The sequence below is a fragment of the Ictalurus furcatus genome, chromosome 22 (genome assembly GCF_023375685.1).
Source record: "Ictalurus furcatus strain D&B chromosome 22, Billie_1.0, whole genome shotgun sequence".
NCBI classification, from domain to species: Eukaryota; Metazoa; Chordata; class Actinopteri; order Siluriformes; family Ictaluridae; genus Ictalurus; species Ictalurus furcatus.
Window position 1 is genome coordinate 19093523 of NC_071276.1, and position 20398 is coordinate 19113920.

The window sequence follows — 20398 nt, forward strand, 5'->3', positions numbered from 1 at the left end:
ATCTCCACCTAATTCGACCCTTCAAGTCCCCCTGTTCTCCTGTTTAGTTTTACAGGCAGATCGTAAAGTTTTCAAACTGGACAGGATATACAATCTAAGCGTGAAGTTAACGTCTGTGAAGATTTACCGAATTAGCAAATAAATAAATAAATAAATAAATCTTCAGGTAATTTTTCTTCTTCAAAGCACCTCATGTCCTCCCCCCCCCCCAGCCCCCGCAGCACCCCCCCTCTTTTAACAACCGAATATAAAGTTTAAACAGGTTACTAGGAGAATGGACAAGATATATGACCTAGCATGAAGCTAATAGCTGCGAGGAGTTAACGAATCATCAAAAAGATTCTCAGCTTATTTTTACTCCTCGACTCACCTCATTCCCGTGTTTAGTCTTAATGCAGATTATACAAATTTGAATACTTGACAAGATATACAATCTAACATGAAGGTAATTGCTGTGAGGAGTTAGCAAATTACCAGCTAATTTTTTTGTACCTGGACAAGTCTGGACAAGATACGTTAAATGGCGTAGCATGAAGCTAATTGTTGTGAAGAGATAGTGAACTAACAAAAACAACAACAACAACAACAACAACAACAACAACAACGACAACTAAACGATTCTTCAGCTAATTTTTGTTTAAGTCCATTTGTAAAGTTTTAACAGAATACCTGCATACCAGACAGGATAGATAGTGTAGCACAAAGCTAATTGTTATAAGGAATTAGAGAAATTGTGCTCCTTGTTATCCCCTCCTTCCTTCGTTTAGTTTTAATAGCAGATAGTTTAAAAGGATTCCTCAAAACGTTACAAGATATACAGCACAGCATGAAGCTAATTACGGTGAGGGGTTAGGGAATTAACAAATAAATAAATAACTCTTTAGCTTGTCATGTCCCTCAGTCCCTCTTCCTATTTTAAAGGCAGGTCATCACATTGTAACAGGAATTAGCAGTGAGGAGTTAGCTAACTACAAATCTAGCTAGATATTTAGCTACTTATTTAGTAGTTAGAAAATTAGCTGACAAAAGTCTCTTCATGTCTCTGTTTAGTTTTATTAGCAGATCTTCATTTTTTTTTTAACAGGCTACATGGAGACAGGGCATGATATATGGACTAGCATGAGCGAGCTTGTGAAACGTTAGCTAGCTAGAAAGCTAGCTAGATATTTAGCTATGTATTTTTTTTTTACCAACTAAGTGTAATGCTAGACATTTTTTTATGTCTGTGTGATTGTTAAACTTTCATTTCAAACAAGTTTTAACAGGCTACCTGGAGATTGGACAATATATAGCATGTAGCATGAAGCTACATTTTTAAAATTTTGACCTAATTTTTGCTCTTCGAATCGCCTCATTCCTCATTTAATTTTCATCACGGATTGTAAGGAGTTAAGCGGTGAGGTTTTATCAGGCTGCCTGGTGACTGGGCAAGATATAGTGTAGAATGAAGCTAGTCGCTGCGAGGAGTTAGTGAATTACTAGCATAAAGCTAGCTGCTGTGAGGAGTTAGAGAATTACTAGCATAAAGCTAGTTGCTGTGAGGAGTTAGTGAATTACTAGCGTAAAGCAAGTTGCTGTGAGGAGTTAGTGAATTACTAGCGTAAAGCTAGTCGCTGTGAGGAGTTAGTGAATTACTAGCGTAAAGCTAGTCGCTGTGAGGAGTTAGTGAATTACTAGCGTAAAGCTAGTCGCTGTGAGGAGTTAGAGAATTACTAGCGTAAAGCTAGTCGCTGTGAGGAGTTAGAGAATTACTAGCGTAAAGCTAGTCGCTGTGAGGAGTTAGAGAATTACTAGCGTAAAGCTAGTCGCTGTGAGGAGTTAGTGAATTACTAGCGTAAAGCTAGCCGCTGTGAGGAGTTAGTGAATTACTAGCGTAAAGCTAGCCGCTGTGAGGAGTTAGTGAATTACTAGCGTAAAGCTAGCCGCTGTGAGGAGTTAGTGAATTACTAGCGTAAAGCTAGCCGCTGTGAGGAGTTAGAGAATTACTAGCGTAAAGCTAGCCGCTGTGAGGAGTTAGAGAATTACTAGCGTAAAGCTAGTCGCTGTGAGGAGTTAGTGAATTACTAGCGTAAAGCTAGTCGCTGTGAGGAGTTAGTGAATTACTAGCGTAAAGCTAGTCGCTGTGAGGAGTTAGTGAATTACTAGCGTAAAGCTAGTCGCTGTGAGGAGTTAGTGAATTACTAGCGTAAAGCTAGCCGCTGTGAGGAGTTAGTGAATTACTAGCGTAAAGCTAGTCGCTGTGAGGAGTTAGAGGATTACTAGCGTAAAGCTAGCCGCTGTGAGGAGTTAGTGAATTACTAGCGTAAAGCTAGCCGCTGTGAGGAGTTAGTGAATTACTAGCGTAAAGCTAGCCGCTGTGAGGAGTTAGTGAATTACTAGCGTAAAGCTAGTCGCTGTGAGGAGTTAGTGAATTACTAGCGTAAAGCTAGTCGCTGTGAGGAGTTAGAGAATTACTAGCGTAAAGCTAGTCGCTGTGAGGAGTTAGAGAATTACTAGCGTAAAGCTAGCCGCTGTGAGGAGTTAGTGAATTACTAGCGTAAAGCTAGCCGCTGTGAGGAGTTAGTGAATTACTAGCGTAAAGCTAGTCGCTGTGAGGAGTTAGTGAATTACTAGCGTAAAGCTAGTCGCTGTGAGGAGTTAGTGAATTACTAGCGTAAAGCTAGTCGCTGTGAGGAGTTAGTGAATTACTAGCGTAAAGCTAGTCGCTGTGAGGAGTTAGTGAATTACTAGCGTAAAGCTAGTCGCTGTGAGGAGTTAGTGAATTACTAGCATAAAGCAAGTTGCTGTGAGGAGTTAGAGAATTACTAGCATAAAGCTAGTTGATGTGAGGAGTTAGTGAATTACTAGCATAAAGCTAGTTGCTGTGAGGAGTTAGCTCCTTGCTCCTCCATTTAGTTTTAACAGCAGAGTGTTAAGCGTGAAGCTAACTGTTGTGAGCAGGGGAAAAAAATAATTATGATCCTTTAAACATCTTTAATGAGTTCTTCAGGCTTGGCGTATTAGCGACACGGCTAATCCCTCTGTAAGCGTTTCTGAGCCTGATGCTGAAATAATATGAATGTCGTTCCTCAATTCTCTAAATGTTTTTGGCACATTATACACCCACGTGCTCACCTCAAAGCGGGTTTAGTGTTATTCTTACCCCTTTATTTGCACGTCTCACACACCGAACGTGGGTTTATTATGCTCGGCTCTCCAAAGGAGATTAAAGAGTCGACGCCGCAGACTGTTTTGGTTCCCGTGTCAGGTTCTGAAACGCAGCGAGGAAGTGCGTATGGGAACCGCGGGACTCATAGGAAAGAGTAGACTCTGCTTTAGATCCGTTCCTTGACTCCATCCTTTTTTTTTTTAAATGTTTAGCCTCAATCAAGAGCTCTTTTCCTGTGCAGGCCTGGAGTGAGTGCTGACCCGGACCCTTCTGTTTTCTTTTTTTTTTTTTTCTTTTCTGAATTTCATTCGTCCCTCATACTGCTTTCCGAACCAGATTAATTACACATGAAAGCATATTTGATGGTAGAACCTCAGGCGTGTTAGATCTGACGTGACGATAACCGTTTCTGCACGACTGGAATTCTCATATACTGGTTTTGAGTCATATAAACATGTCAAACTTTAATTTAAACTGTTTTTTTTTACTGGTCCTATCTCTTATACATTCCTATTAATTATAAAATGGCATACTTTTTATCCATTTATCGTTACTTTTAACGTTGAAGCATCCAGGAATACGTTCATCCCTGTTCTCAGTTACATTACAGCAGCTACTCTACGTATAAACATCCGTTCCCTCACCAGCCTCACTTTCGTTCTCACTCTATTGACATTAAAAATAAGAAAAAAAACTCCACTTGTTACGTTTACAAGAAACGTCGGAAAGGTTACAGCTTTACCTCTGATACTGGAGACTCCTTCCACAAATGACAAATAAACACATTTCTACTCACAGAAAACTTCACCATATCGGCTATTTTTTTAAACCCGTTTATTATTAGTCTATTGTCCGCTATACAAGTCGCTGCGAATGAGCATGAGCTGTTGCGATAGAAACGATAATGCCTTAGAATGACATGAAAGCGCTGGCACTGGAGGCTCCTTCCATACATGTTTAATAGAAAAGCTTCCTCATAGAAAGCTTCAACAATTACACGTTTAAAAAAAAAATTCCGTATACATATGGAACGTACGCCGTACAAGTCCCTGTGAACGGGCTGTTACTATAGAAACGATAACGTATTCGAACGAGCGCATACATGCCAGAGCTGCTGTTATAGAAAATGAATCAACAGCAGCTGACCAATCAGAATAGCTCTGTGGTGCAAACGATTATCACCTGCCAAGGATTGCGCGTTAGTGATAAATCATCTAGCACTCTCGATTAATGCGTTAATATGCAAATTAGAGAATAACTTCGCAACGCCTCATGCTAATGACTCAGAAATAAATGAATGAATAAAGTGTAAAAATGTGACAATTCGATGTAATAGACTTTATGTCGATGGACACGGTGGGATTATTTCCTTTTTTTCCCACGAGTATTTACATTTACATTTACATTTATTCATTTAGCGGACGCTTTTATCCAAAGCGACGTACGAATGAGAAAATACAAGCAAAGCGATATATCAAGCGGAGAACGATACAAGTAGCGCTACCGTACAAGATCTATTAATTGAGATTATAAACGATACATGATCATTACTGTGATTGTTGCATACTCCTGATCTCATGATGTACACGTGGCTGTCCTTTGTTCTATCTTTGTCTCTGTTTCTATCAATTTTACAAGAAATAAAATGAAAATTCATTTTAAGCTTGTTTGTGAATTGACGCCCCCCCCCCCGCATCATATTTACTTTTAGCGATAGAAATGATTTATATAATGCTGAAAGATTATCATCTGCCATCCCACGAGTTTAGCTTTATCTCAAAGCGAAGAGTTGACACATTTAGAGAAAATTATGGACTGTTTTATTATTATTATTATTATTATTATTATTATTATTATTATTATTAGCCAGTTTATACAGCGCAGAAATTTACATTTCACACTTTCACGTGCTGAAGTTTCGCATTAAGACCTGACGTTATTATTTTCTAGAGTTAAACTAAGAGTTCTTGTTTCCTCATCAGTCCAGTTGTCATGGAGAGACTCGTTATATCATCAGTAGGCAGAAATTTTATAGGTAAAATGAAAAACATCAACTTTTTTTTAATGTTTGACTGAAATGTTGGTTGCTGCAGGAAAATCCCGACACTAAACGTGTTTTGTGTGTGTGTGTGTGTGTGTGTGTGTGTGTGTGTGCACAGTTTTTGCATATCCTCCTGTCTAAATACTTCCCTTATGCTTATTTTCGACATTTCAGTCGCCCATGTTGATGCTTTCCATTTATCTGCAACATCGTCTTCCACGTTCTTTTCAAAATGTTCACAGTAACAGTTCGACGGATTGAATTAAAATTCATTACCATCGCTGTTGTTCTCTCTCAAAACACACACACATACCCCACGTACTAGGTCCCTTGTGAGGACCTTCCGTCGACATAATTAATGCTAATTGGCACTCAATTCTAGAGTAACCTTTTTGTGTGTTTAAAAAATATATATTTTTTATAAAAGGCTACAGTTTGTTTGTTTTTTTTTTATTTAAGAAAAAGTATTCCTTAATGGGGACCTGCCAAATGTCCCTACAAGGTCAAAAGTGTCAGATATTCCTATCCTTGTGGGGTCCAAGCACTAAAACCATGACACACACACACACACACACACACACACACACACGGCTTGACACAGCTACAGTTTAACTCTGTGTTATTCTACCCCGCTACTTTTACAAACCCATTAGCCTTCGATAACTGCCCGTTAGAGCCGAGAGGGCCCTCGAAGCCATGTGCCCTTAGACCTTTGACCTTGACCCCCTGACCCGCAGTCAGTGAGTTGGCGATCCCTGGGGCGCACAGGAGAGGCTCCAGCGTCTTGAGTTACTCAAGCATGCGGCTTCATTAACAAATATCTGTCTGTTTGCCCCAGTAATAAGGGGGCATTTAAACGCACAGGAATGCCAGTGATCCTGGCTGCTCGCGTCACTCAAGCGCAGGGTTCATCCTCTGTGCGTTTAGCATTTTACCTGCTATTACACCCATCACTCGCCTTAAAATACATCCTATTCAGTGCCGGGATGACGAGCTCATCCCGGCGGTGACGTTAAAGCAATCTCCTTGGTCTCTCGTCATCATCATCAGTGCTCTTGCTCCCCCTGTTGGACACAATGAGCAATGCTTCAACAACAACCTTTTATCCTGCATATTTTTTAAAAGAGGAAATAATCCCTCAGTGCTCCATTAAGCACTAAATACGGCTGTAAAACATCATCCTGTATTTCACATAACCATAACTGTGGCATTTTTACACTGGCGGTGCTTTCTTTCGCACACGATTGGAATCTGCACTAGGAGACTTGAACGTGGATGCGTGTTTTAACTTTATTCCACTGTCTATTTAAAATATTATTATAAAATAGATATTATACAGTAATATTATAAAATAGGATTGTTGTTATTATTGTTTTTATGATCATTCTCCACCTTAAAAGATTTATGCATGTTTATTATTATTATTATTATTATTATTATTATTATTATTACTGTCATTGTTGTCATTATTATAAACATTCTCCATTTTAAAAACGATGTATGTTTTAACTTTATTTAATTACCAATAACAATGAATAATAAAATTGTTGATAATTTTTAGCATATTATTAGATTTAAAGGAATATTTCCTTACAATTTACAACATTATATGATATGTAATATTCATACAACAATTTATATATTTATTTATATTTATTTTTAGACGGCATCAGCATTGGGATTGTCAGCTTCCGGTTTTTAAACATTTCTCAGTGTTTTAGCGATATATATTTTGCTACAGTATAATTTATTATTATGATTTTTTTTTTATTTGGGGGCCCAAGGCAAAATATAGGAATGGGGCTGTCATTTCAGTGTTTTAACGTCGATATTTACATTTTAGGGGGAATTTTTTAGCGGGCCCTTGGCTTCCGGGGCCCCATAGTGGTTGCCTTGCTTTGCCTAGTGCCAAGTCCGGCCCTGATTATAAGACAATGTGAGATCGTATAAGCCTATTGGACGACGATACAAAGACGGGTCTCGATCTGTTTTGAGTTTAATCTCATTTCCACATCTATTTGTCTCTCACTGGATTTTTGTTTGAAGTTACTAACTATACTAATTCTAATATTCACCATTACAAGAATCCTAACATCATTTTCGACAATTTTTTATGTTGAAATTAATTCCAAGCTTCACTGTCAAAATACAAAGCTGTTTCTAATCACTACTAATCTTTGAAATGCCCCCCCCCCCCCCCCCCCCAGAATTTAACTTTATAGGTCATGTGACAACAAAACTTGTTTGATGGACCTCACAATTACAAGAAACACCCTTCAAAAAACTCTTTAAATGAATTCTTCAAAGTACAGTAATCCTTAAGGTGAACCCCAAACTAATAACTTTTTCAAATTACAGTACACCCTTAAAATGTAAACTTTTAATGTTAAAACTAATAAATTTAGTTATTATATGTGACGCAAACTAACCCCAATCATCACTGTTCGACTCCAAAACTAATTCAATCATTTTATAATTCTAGATCATTCAGTAATTTTAAGCAACAACTCACAAACACAAAAAGATGTCAACCAAAATCTTCAACTTTTAATGTTGAATTTGTAAATTTTCTATTTAAAATCGATTCAAACTTTACACATGACCTTCACACATAAACTAATCCTAATCTCTGCTATTATTTGAAATACAGTATCCGTAAAACGGTTATTTTTTTAATTAGCATTTGGGATTATAAGAAATAAACCTCCAAAATCTCAAATTATTAACCTTGAAATTAATTTTTACATGCTCTAAATTATCCCGACTATATGAGGTTCTAAAAAAAAAAAAACCAAACAAAAAAACCTATATTTTACTTTTAGAACTAATTTTAAGCTTAACGATTATACGTGACACTCGTTTAACCCTAATGTTTTCAAGACAAATTTGAACACTAATTCTAACACCTAGATTCAAACCTTATTTTATTAATTACTCCTAATGTTCACTCTCACAACCTAATTAAAACTAATAAACATTCAGGTTAAGCTTCCTAACCTTCCCTATTAAACAGGACACCCGGGCTGGCGATGTTCACAGTTTCAGTTCTGTCCAATGAGGCGTTCAGTCCTTTCTGTAAGTGCACTGGTGCGTTGGTGTGTTGATCTGACCAGCAGGATTCAGAGTGTGTGTGTGTGTGTGTGTGTGTGTGTGTGTGTGTGTGTATGTGGGGCCAAGTTTCGGCCATGGCTTGCCGAGGGCTATAAGAACCAACGAGGCAGGACTCGGCGTCTGATCCCCTGAGAATCCCACACGGTCGGGTCTGAACGTCTCAGCCCACAAACGGATTTAAAACTGTTTTCATTTGTTCAGCTTTCAAACACTAATCTGAGCTTTTTGTCTTTCGCATGTATCTCCACCATGATGCACTACAAAGAATCGCTTTATCAGGTGAAAAGACCTTAAACATAGGCGAATTCATCTAACAAATTATGGATCCTATGGATCATATTTCTCGATATTTTACACATTTTTACACAAGCTTGAAACTCTTTTTTTCTGGTGGCCGATCATCGTTGCCTATATCAAGCATTTATTTTAAAAAAGGGGATTTAAGAAGAAATGAAAGGAGTGAAAATGTTTGTTTTGTTTGATTTGTTTTATTGTAATTGCAATGTTGAGAAATATTAAATAAACTCGACTATATATAAAATATAGTTTGGATCGTCAGTTTGAAAAAGAAATGAATCGAGTGAATGATGTGTTTACAGGAGCTACAATATTTCATCACAAATATCCCATTCATATGTTTGCGGTATGCTAATGTTAATATGAATATTAAATAACATTATAACATTCATTTTGCTTCAGAGAGATGTGTTGCAGTGTATAAAGTGAGAAAATGTTATTTAGAGTGGTAAAGCTGTTTTGATCCTAAATTAGCTGAATAATTAGAATAATTCAAATGAATGATTTCGAGATTAGGTGAACCAATCGTCGTTAGTGTATTAGCCAGTAGTTCAACCCTAAAATCTAAAATAAAAATAGATTTCTTTCAGTTATAAATAACAATAATAGTTTTCTAGTGAAGTGAAGTATACCCAGTGGGTATTTTCTTTAGGGATATAATTTTGTTGCATAATTTGCACAATTATTATATTTATTATCATGTTAATATAACTATTAGTTTAAAAAAAAAAACAAAAAACAATTAATAAGAGCATCTGGGATCATAATGTGTTCTGTCAGTAGGAATTTCCGGAATAAAAAGCTCTACAGCACCTATAAATGGCCAAAAAATAAACGACACATATACAAAATATGTGTCTGATTTTTTTAATAATGAGGATGGGTCAAATGGAAACTTTTTTGTTGCATTGTTTATTGCAAATACCGGTCGTAAAAGTGCATCATCGTTCTACATGATTTCCATTTCATTTAATGAAAGTGTTCGGGCACTTAGCGAGTATCCGGGTTCCTCTAGAATAAAATGCAGTTTAATTCTAATGTACATCACATAAAGGTTTATTAAGGTTTAATTCAGTTAACAGGGTCCCTCAGTGCAAAAAGTTTGTTCTAGCGTACTCTTTGAGAACCCCTATTTTCAAGTACTGGGTATATATATATATATATATATATTTTTTTTGATAAACGCAGATAGACGTGTTGTATTGGTTTTGTCCGAGTGTTTACTTGGAGTAATTCGATGAGGAAGCGTCACGATTTCCTGTCAGCGTCAGCGGCCATGATGGATTTGAGATGTCGTGTCGGGCTACGCTCCGAATCAATCTGCGGCCTGACCCCAACAAAATATTTCATGCAAAATGTAAAACACGCTCGCTGCCATAAACAGGCGGTGTTTTGAAACATGGCGGAGCCAGGGCTGAAAAATGATTTTAACCAAAACTGTAAGTCTCCCCTCGGTGCCGCGTTTATTTATGTAGATTGGATAGAGTGGCGTGTAATTATTCCAGGGCTGCCAAGGTTCCCTTTATTTATCTCTCATTTCCTCTCGTTCTCTCGTTCTTTAACTCTGCCATGTGTGGAATACCGTCAGAAAGGAGGGGGACATGTCGAACGTCGACCCACACATTTATCTTAAAACACACTCTGTGTGACTTTAAGTTCTGCTGGAACCTGATATTTAACGACTCCGGCTTTTTACACGAGAGGAAATTCTCCTCCCCGAGTTAGCAGAGCAATTCGTTTAGCTTCAAAGTTCATTTAATCGCCATTAATCTTGCCCATGCGGTTTAGACCTCTGTGTGTGTGTGTGTGTCTGTGTGTATGTGTATTTTTCCAGCTCTACTTTCTTCCCTTATATAAGATCAGTTCTGCAGATCTGTTTATTGCTCCAGTGTATCTGGAGATGTAATGATGCATACATAATGAAGAGAGAGAGAGAGAGAGAGAGAGAGAGAGAGAAACAGAGAGAGAGCGAGAGAAACACACACAAACACAAAGAGAGACAGAACAAGATGTGTTGTATATTTGACTACTACCAAGTAGTAGTCAAACGTTCTGTAGGAAAACTACAGCCAAAAACACTCATTTAACGTTCATCTGACACTGATATAACGCTCATCTAACGTTCATCTGACACTGATATAACGCTCATCTAACGTTCATCTGACACTGATATAACGCTCATCTAACGTTCATCTGACACTGATATAACGCTCATCTAACGTTCATCTGACATTGATATAACGCTCATCTAACGTTCATCTGACACTGATATAATGCTCATCTAACGTTCATCTGACACTGATATAACGCTCATCTAACGTTCATCTGACACCGATATAACGCTCATCTAACGTTTATCTAACACATATAATGCTCATCTAACATTCATCTAACATTAATATAACGCTCATCTAACGTTCACCTAATGTTAATATAACGCTCATCTAACGTTTATCTAACATTAACATAACGCTCATCTAACGTTCATCTAACACATAACGCTCATCAAACGTTCATCTAACATTAATATAACGCTCATCTAACGTTCACCTAACATTAATATAACGCTCATCAAACGTTCATCTAACATTAATATAACGCTCATCTAACGTTCACCTAACATTAATATAACGCTCATCTAACGTTCACCTAACATTAATATAACGCTCATCTAACGTTCATCTAACATTAATATAACGCTCATCTAACGTTCACCGAACATTAATATAACACTCATCTAATGTTCATCTAATAATGATATATTTCCACATTGAATTTTGACTGCAGATGTAGTCGATGAGCGGAGATATATTTGGTGTTTGCTCCTCCTAGTTTTGCACTGGAGCTACGAGGCTAACGTAGCTAACACGTTAATAAGAGAGGCTTATGGCCTCCAGTTTAGTGAAGTCCTGATGTAGTTTCTGACTCTGTACAACACATGGTCATCTATAAGCACGGACAAAATAATATTGCAGAGCTAAAAACTATCATAGCATAAAATCTTGAAGCTGAATCACTTTAATCCTTGGCACATGGTCAAGTAGGAGGCGTGGCCTGAAGTTTGGAGCTGGAGACCGTATGTTTGAAATGATTGAGTTGATCATATGCACCATAACATTAAAACCACCTGCCTAATATTGTGTATATCCTCTTGTTCTGCCAAAACAGCTGTGAGCCGTTGAGGCATGGGCTCCATAAGACCTCTGAAGGTGTGCTGTGGTATCTGGCACCGAGACGTTCGCAGCAGATCCTTTACGTCCTGTAAGTCGTGAGGTCAGACCTCTATGGATCGGACTTGTTTGTCCAGAACATCCCACAGCTGCTCGATCGGATTGAGATCTGGGGAACTTGGAGACCAAGATCCTTACGCTTGCCCATTTCTCCTGCTTCCAACACGTCAACTTTGAGAACTGTCTGTTCACTAATATATCCCACCCCTTAACAGGTGCCACTGTAACGAGACAATCAGTGTTATTCACTTCACCTGTCAGTGGTTTTAACGTTATGGATTATCGGTGTAGTTCGCATCTTACGCAGCTGGTATGTTCTTTATCTATACACACATCAGCTGTTATCTTTCTGTGTACGGGACATGTGTATCTGTGCATTACAAGTCTCTTACTCTCTCCACACACACACACACACGCACACACAAATGCACACACAAATGCACACACCCATCTCAGGTCATTACTGGCCTCCCAATCCTTTAACACCGAGCCGTGTTCTACCTGCCAAGTGTGTTTGAAGAGCTGTGTGCACAAACAGAGAGAAATGGGGTGTGCTGTTGTGGGAAACACAGGTGTGTGTGTGTGTGTGTGTGTGTGTGTCACTGTGTGTGGTTTTACCAAAATTCCAAAATAGTTTGCAGGTTTACACGTAGCTGTTTTATAGACATAAAACTATATTAAAAAATATGTATATATATATAACAACACCAACGTCAACAATAATACAGTAATAATAATTGACCATTAAATGTTTCATATATTTAATAATGAATAATAATGTAAAAATATATTTAATAATAAATCATCTGAACTGTACATTTAATACTAATAATACTAATAATAAACAATAACAAATCTGTATTTAATGAAAATGTGTTTTATCTGCATTTATTAATTAACAATCGATAATTATAAAATCTAAATTCCATCATAATATAATAATAAATAATTATTTATACAGTATTTATTATTAATATATATATTATTGATATATGTATATCATTATTTATATATAATATTTATATATATTATTATTATTTTATATATATATATATATATATATATATATATATATATATATATATATAATAGTAAATATCTGTAAAAATAACATAAAAATCTACACTTAATAATAGAAATATAAATTTAATGGATCTGAACTGATCAGATGCTTAAGAATAAGCTCATGAGAAATAATGCTTACTATATTGGATAGTAATAAAAATAAAATTACGCAATAAATGGTCATATAATTAGTTTCATATGGAGTATTTTGTGCCAGGGTGATTAGAGAGAGTGCGTGATAGTATGTATGTATATATGTATGTGTGTGTGCTGCTATGAGAGAGCGGTGATGACAGTAGCAGTCCGTAGGCCACAGGTCACATGACTCCATTTCACTGGAGTGATTGAGAGAGAAAGAGAGAGTGGGACGTCTTAATGTACTCTAGGAGAAGGAGAAAAACTCCTTCCCCGGGTTAACCTTTGACCCACACACACACACACACACACACTCACACACACACACACACAGGTGGAGGCCTGCTTGTAGAGCTTTGATTTCAGGCAGGCAGAGCTGATTCATTACGCTCGATTCGACCTCGGAAGCAGGTGAAAATGTCGGTATGTTGATTGATCTAAAGCCAATACGTGTATATACAGTATAATATATAAATCGTTTAGATGTAAGACGTGCTGCTGTGTTTACTGCTGACGCCGTGAGCGGCCATTTTGATTTGACGTCACTTGCTGAACTCGGAGTTGAGCAGACCATGTCTTATTAGACAGCACAGAGAGAGTCTAGTGAAGGAATGTGCCGTTTTTTTAAGCATTTTTAGCGTTGGCAAATCGCTGTAGTGTAAAAGGAATAAAACACTGTGTTCTGTTATTAGAAAAGAATTCACTTTGGTTTGGTCACAGTAACTCTTAGCTTCGCTGATTATTTCCCTACAACAGCGCATCACAGTGATTTATTCTTTACTTTATCTCAGAATAAATCAGACGTAGCGATGCTGAATCTCGTGACCCGGCTAGTGCCGAAGTGATTATGACTTTTACGGTTTTGCTATTTTACAATAAAAATGGCTTACGTCCTGCTCTGTTCAGACTGTAACTGTGTCTAATGCTTTAATGAAGCTTTTTATTGGATGTTGTATAAATTGATTTAGTGGTGTATTATTAATGTACTGGAGAGAGAGAGAGAGAGAGAGAGAGAGAGAGAGAGAGAGAAAAGTTGCTGTGATTCATGGATGGCTAAGCCCAGTGGTCATTGACCCCGTCTCCACATACACACCAACACAGAGGTGGTTCTTTCTTTCTTTTTCAGTCAAGCTGTAATTAACCTCAGTGCCTGTGGCCATGCATCACAGCAGCAGAAGTCTGGAAGGCAAACAGAAGCTGCTGGACCCTGACAGAGTGAGAAAGAGAGAGAGAGAGAGAGAAAGAGAGAGAGAGAGAGACAGAGGTCGCTCACGGGTGAACGGTCAGGACCACACCGCTCCCAGAAAGCAGAATTTAAGAGAATGAAGAACTGCTAGGAATTTCACAGATTGACCCTTTGACCCTTTGTGGTTTGTCAGTTATAAAATATTTGCATTCTTCGAGTTGATATTTGGGGGAACTCAAAATATCGTGGTTTATCCCTCTGACAAGAAAGCTAGAATCGAACAAAGAACCCTTAAAGTGTCCCTGAAATCCAAATAGGTTCAGAGCTTTTTGTACCCGCCTCTTAGCGGTCTTGACACCTGTACACCTTCTCATCCATGCAATTATCCGATCAGCCAATCATGTGACAGCAGCGCAATGCATAAAATCATGCAGATGCAGGTCAAGAGCTCGACTTAATGTGAACATCAAACATGTGTTTGATGAATAGAGGAAACAGTCTCCTGGCATTTTCACACACAGTTTCTCTGTGGAAAGTCCATAGAGGTTAGACAGAATGGTGCGAAAAACAAAAAACATCTGCTTCTGTGGGCGGGAACGGCTTGTTGATTAGGGAGAATGGCCAGACAGGAAGGCTGTGGTAACTCGAATAAGCACTCTGTACAAACATGCTGAGCAGAAACGTATCTCAGAACACGTCGGACCTCGAGGCGGATGAGCTACAACAGCAGAAGGCCACATCGGGTTCCGTTCCTGTCAGCCAAGAACAGGAACATGAGGCTATGGTGGGCACAGACTCACAGAACCTGGACAGTTGAGGATTTTAAAAGCAACACCCGGACTTTTTCCAATCTTCATCTCTCTTGGATGGATGTCTAAAAGATGACAGTTTTTGTATTTCTTTATAAAGCTGGAATTACGGTGTCTCATTTTCCGAAGTCCATGGTACCTCAGTGGTTAAGGTTCTGTGCTAGTCCAAATCCCACGGCGTCCCGAGAGCCTCTCTTGAGCTCTTGTGCAAGGTCATTAATTTTCCGACTGCTCAGTGCTGTGCTTGGATCGGATTCTGACAACTTGCAAGTCGGTTGGGTTAAACACATCTTCCAAAAGCCTGTACGTAAACGTAAATCAGACACCTCCATGATTAAACATGAATTAGAGTATAAAAATACAACTCTTTAAAATGATTGTACTGCTGTAGCAGCTTCAGTACATCACCGGCGTTGGCCATTATACTACCATTTCTGTCAACTGCTCAAGATGGCTGCCGTTTTTCAAGTGGCCAGCGTTTTTTTGATTTAGGACTCGGTGTCTCGAAACCCCTGTCGTATATCAAGCACTGGGCCGATATTAAAAACATCTGCAGGATACATTCGACCAGTTTTAGCGCCATTTTCCTGCTCGACTGGCTGGAAACGTTCCCTTTCGGCTCTTCCCAGTCCACCATGACGGTGGTTCCGGCTCGGCGCACTGGCCCAGCTTGGCCTGTTATTTACAGCGACTCAGGGATGGCCTGTTTGTCCAAGTAGCGTACCCAGTTGACCCGGAACCTATAAATTCATGACTAATGCTTTTTTCTTCTCTGTTTCCCTGAGTCAGATCAGGTCAGGCCCAGGAGGAGGAGGAGGAGGAGGGATAGAGATGAAGATCAAGATGACACTCTGTTGCTACGTTTGCATGAAGTTTAAAGTGCATTAGATATTGACCAAACAAATGAGGGAGCTGGTGTTTAATGGTGAAGTGGTGGAGAACGTTGTGACCGTTGTGGCTGTTATAAATACGACTGAATGTAACCGATTAGTAGTCGAGGGTGAATGCTGGTGTTTAATGGTGAATGTTAGTGTTTGATGGTGAATGATGGAGTTTGATGGTGAATGTTGGTGTTTGATGGTGAGTGTTCGTGTTTGATGGTGAATGCTGGTGTATGATGGACAATGTTGGTGTTTGATGGAGAATATTGGTGTTTCATTTAGAATGTTGATGTTTGTTGGTTAATGTTGGTGCGTGTGATGGAGAATGTTGGTGTGTGATGGAGAAAGATGGTGTGTGGTGGAGAAAGATGGTGTTTGATGGTGAATGTTGGTGTGTGATGGAGAAAGTTGGTGTGTAATGGAGAATGTTGGTGTGTGATGGTGGCTGTTGGTGTTTGATGGAGAAAGTTGGTGTGTGATGGTGAAAGTTGGTGTTTGACGGTGAATGTTGGTGTTTGATGGTGAGTGTTGGTGTTTGATGGTGAGTGTTGGTGTTTGATGGAGAATGTTGGTGTGTGTGATGGAGAATGTTGGTGTGTGATGGAGAATGTTGGTGTGTGATGGAGAATGTTGGTGTGTGATGGAGAAAGTTGGTGTGTGATGGAGAATGTTGGTGTGTGGTGGAGAATGTTGGTGTGTGGTGGAGAAAGTTGGTGTGTGATGGAGAATGTTGGTGTGTGGTGGAGAAAGTTGGTGTGTGGTGGAGAAAGTTGGTGTGTGGTGGAGAAAGTTGGTGTGTGATGGAGAATGTTGGTGTGTGATGGAGAAAGTTGGTGTGTGATGGAGAATGTTGGTGTGTGATGGAGAAAGTTGGTGTGTGGTGGAGAAAGTTGGTGTGTGATGGAGAATGTTGGTGTGTGATGGAGAAAGTTGGTGTGTGATGGTGAATGTTGGTGTGTATGATGGAGAATGTTGGTGTGTGATGGAGAATGTTGGTGTGTGATGGAGAAAGTTGGTGTGTGATGGAGAATGTTGGTGTGTGATGGAGAAAGTTGGTGTGTGATGGTGAATGTTGGTGTTTGATGGTGAATGTTGGTGTTTGATGGTGAATGTTTGGTGGATATTGCTGCTTGACCATGAATTTTGCTGTTTGGAGCAGTAAATCAGTGTGTATTGCAAAATGTCTGTATTTCAGTATTTCAATTGTTTTTAATATATTTTATTATTATCTTCAAAATTACAGAAATACCCTGTATGGTAAAAAAAAAAAAAAAACCTCACAGAATTAAGTTTATTGGGAAACTCCAATCCACTTGAGGAGAAAATGCAACTCTACTGCAATAAAGGACACAATAAAATACCTTTGATAAACCTTTTAGTAGGAGTAGCTAATAAATCTCATGCAAACACTTTGATCATGTGATGTTAGTTCAGAAGCACGGGACTCCATCAGGCCTCCACTGATGACCTGCAGTCAGTCTGCGCTAGAGAGATGGTTCAGCAAAAAAATAAATCAAATAAATGGTAGCATGAAATGACAAAAAAACAAACTAGCAGGTAATGAAACCCAGCAGTTAACACGTTCATTCTAAGTTTTCTTTCCACATTATCACCAGCTCTGTTCTGACTTAACTTGAACTTCTGCAGAATTCCTGCGAAACCAAACACACAACTGATTTCATCGGAGTTCGTAGGCAAATTCTTAGATCGTGAGAACGTGTTGGTGTTTTGTACTCATACAGCGGTCGCAGCCGTTCTGCTCGGGGTTATAAACAGAAACACTAAACGTCGTTCCAGACCGAACGAGGCTGTTTCTGAGGTCTGAACAGTGATTTATCTGATGCTGGCGTTCAGAGAGGAATTAAGAGCGCGATGCCGGTTGTCAGCATCGCTGCGGTGAAATTTATGGAAACTTCGTCGTTCCCCTTCAGGGCTAATGCTTTTTCCATGAGAAGGATGAGATGAGCTTTTTTTTTTCTTTCTTTCTATCTCCGTCTGTGTCTCTCTGCCCTCCTGTAGTGTCACGAGAGAACAGAGAGGAACGAGTGGAGTAATTATAGAGGAAAAGAAGACGAGTGCCTAATTCACCTCCCGCGGTTTTTATCGATCGCGGACGTGAGGAGACTTATTTCATTACCGGCCGTTCGTTCGCTGACTAGACACAATGAAAACACTCTGCGGAGACGTCAGGAACTCGCTAATCTGCCCGTTTCTCGCGTAGTCGGTTTGTTCTAGGCCTAATCTACCTGCTGTGCACACACTTTTTAGGAAGTGTGTGAATAGAGGGAGGCTCTTTCTCGATTGAATGCGTCACTCGGAGACTGATGGGAGAGATGAGGGTCATTTATCTGATAGGGATGACATGTCTGCTCTTCTCGCTCAGTCAGAGATCGGTGAACACAAACACCTGGACTATGATGGATCAGCGCAGGGACAAGATAGGCACTGATTATCTGAGATCTGAGATTTCCACAGAATTTACAATCGTTACAACGCAGAGATGCATCACTATCAAGGTCATAAACGTCAAGCTGATTGTTGATAACTTCATCTCCTTCCTATCGGGGATTCAGAGTCGACCCTCTCTCTCTTTTCGTAGCTGAAAGCGGATCGGATTGCTCGCTCTTGGTGCACGGCGGTCAGTGCTTTTCTGATTGACTGAACCCTCAGATAAAGATCAGGAGGTCGGAGCAAGTGGACAATGCTCAGGCCAGGGCCATGAACCCATCCATCACGAGGGGGAACAAAAGCAACTGGCAGCCCAGGAGAGGAGCACTCCTATGGGCTTGATTAGCCAGCGGCGGCCCCTGTTGGGCCTGAGTGGGTCTCAAGGAACCAGATGACGCAAGCTCAATCAAAGCACGAAGCTGTATCGCCGAGGCTCATCCGGATATGGTTAATCTCACAGCATTCACACAATCTTAGTAGGAGTATCTGTATTCGTCTAGTGCTCCAAATTGTGATATCCGTATTCGGATTTAAACAGGAAGTAGACGGAAAAACTCCAGGGCTGCTGGAAAAACAACCGGAACGTTAACTTTATTGAACACATTAACTTTATTTAACTTTATTCAGTACAACCAGTTCATAACTGATCTCAAGTGGATGCCACGTTAAACTTTTTCCGACCATGATTTCTATCTAACGTGACGTGACGTGACGTGACGTGACGTGCCTAAGCTAGAGAACTGCCTTTCAAAACATCCATGTCTTTCCCAAATCAGGGAACTGTTGTTTACTGTATACTGCACATCAATAGCCACCTAATAATATCAAGATGTACTGCAAGGCTGGGACGCACTTGCAGTGCTGCTGAGAATCAAAATGGCGTCCTCTAAGTGGCGTTTCAATATAATAAGATAATGATTTTTTGGAATTTTTATTTAAGGTGATACACATACACATGCTACACAAACTAAACAAGCATCGGATATACATGAACATCGCTAACATAAGGGCGCTACTCAGACGCTAGGTAAAGAGTGCTACAGTATACAAACCTGACTTAAGGTTTGTCAATCAGCTCCCTAGGTCATGAATCAGTATATCGTGTAGACGAGCCGGGGCACCGGTAACGACCCTGGCTGACTACGCGTTGAGACTCTGATGATGGTACGATGACAGAACGATGGTAGCAGACAGCAGAAACACAGCGTTCTTCCCAACCATCGATGAAGACGACCGTCACGCCGTTGCACTCGATCCACGCCCGGCGGACTCGAGGCGTATATTAAAGATCGAAGTCTGCTGGAGGAATCTTCCAGGTCTGGAGCTCCACCACAACCATCAACCCGGTGGACAAAATAGTCCGTCTGCTTACACGTTATCCGTTCAATCCGAATAATGTATTCATATTCCGTTACCTCTCTAAACGATAGCGTTTCATTTCTTGGAATTGATTTTCTACAGGTGTGATATTAAATATTGAGATATTTTAATCCAGTGTAGATTTTTTTTTTTTTTCCTCCCCGTAAGCTTGCTACACTGGGCACAAGGCGAGAATCCATCACAGCGCACCAACACGTTCACACCTCGAGGCAATTTAGAGTCGCCAAGGCAGCAATTTAGAGTCGCCAAGCCACCTACTGGCATGTTTTGTTGGAGGAAATGGAAGGAAACCTGCAAAACGCCTCAGAGAGACCCTTCTTTTTAGATCATTACACTACTCTGCTATAGTGTTACTGACCAGTAATATCTTTATTCAGGAATACAGCTCAAAAAGGCTTATCGATAATATTTAGGGTCAATTTCACGCACGTAAATTTTCGACCCAAACCGTCACGTTAATTACGTCCGCCTTTGCACTTTTCATAACTTAAATATCTGTTGAGTGGCGTGGAGCGATCATCTGACGCTACGTAGCTGTAAAGCGCAGTTTGTTTTGACGGAGGCTGCAAATGAACCAGTAGGAGTCCAATTAAAAAGAACATTAGGCTGTGATTAAAAGTCTGCTCGAGAGCCGCGGGGGGTGGGGAGAGAAACCAAACTTTAAAAT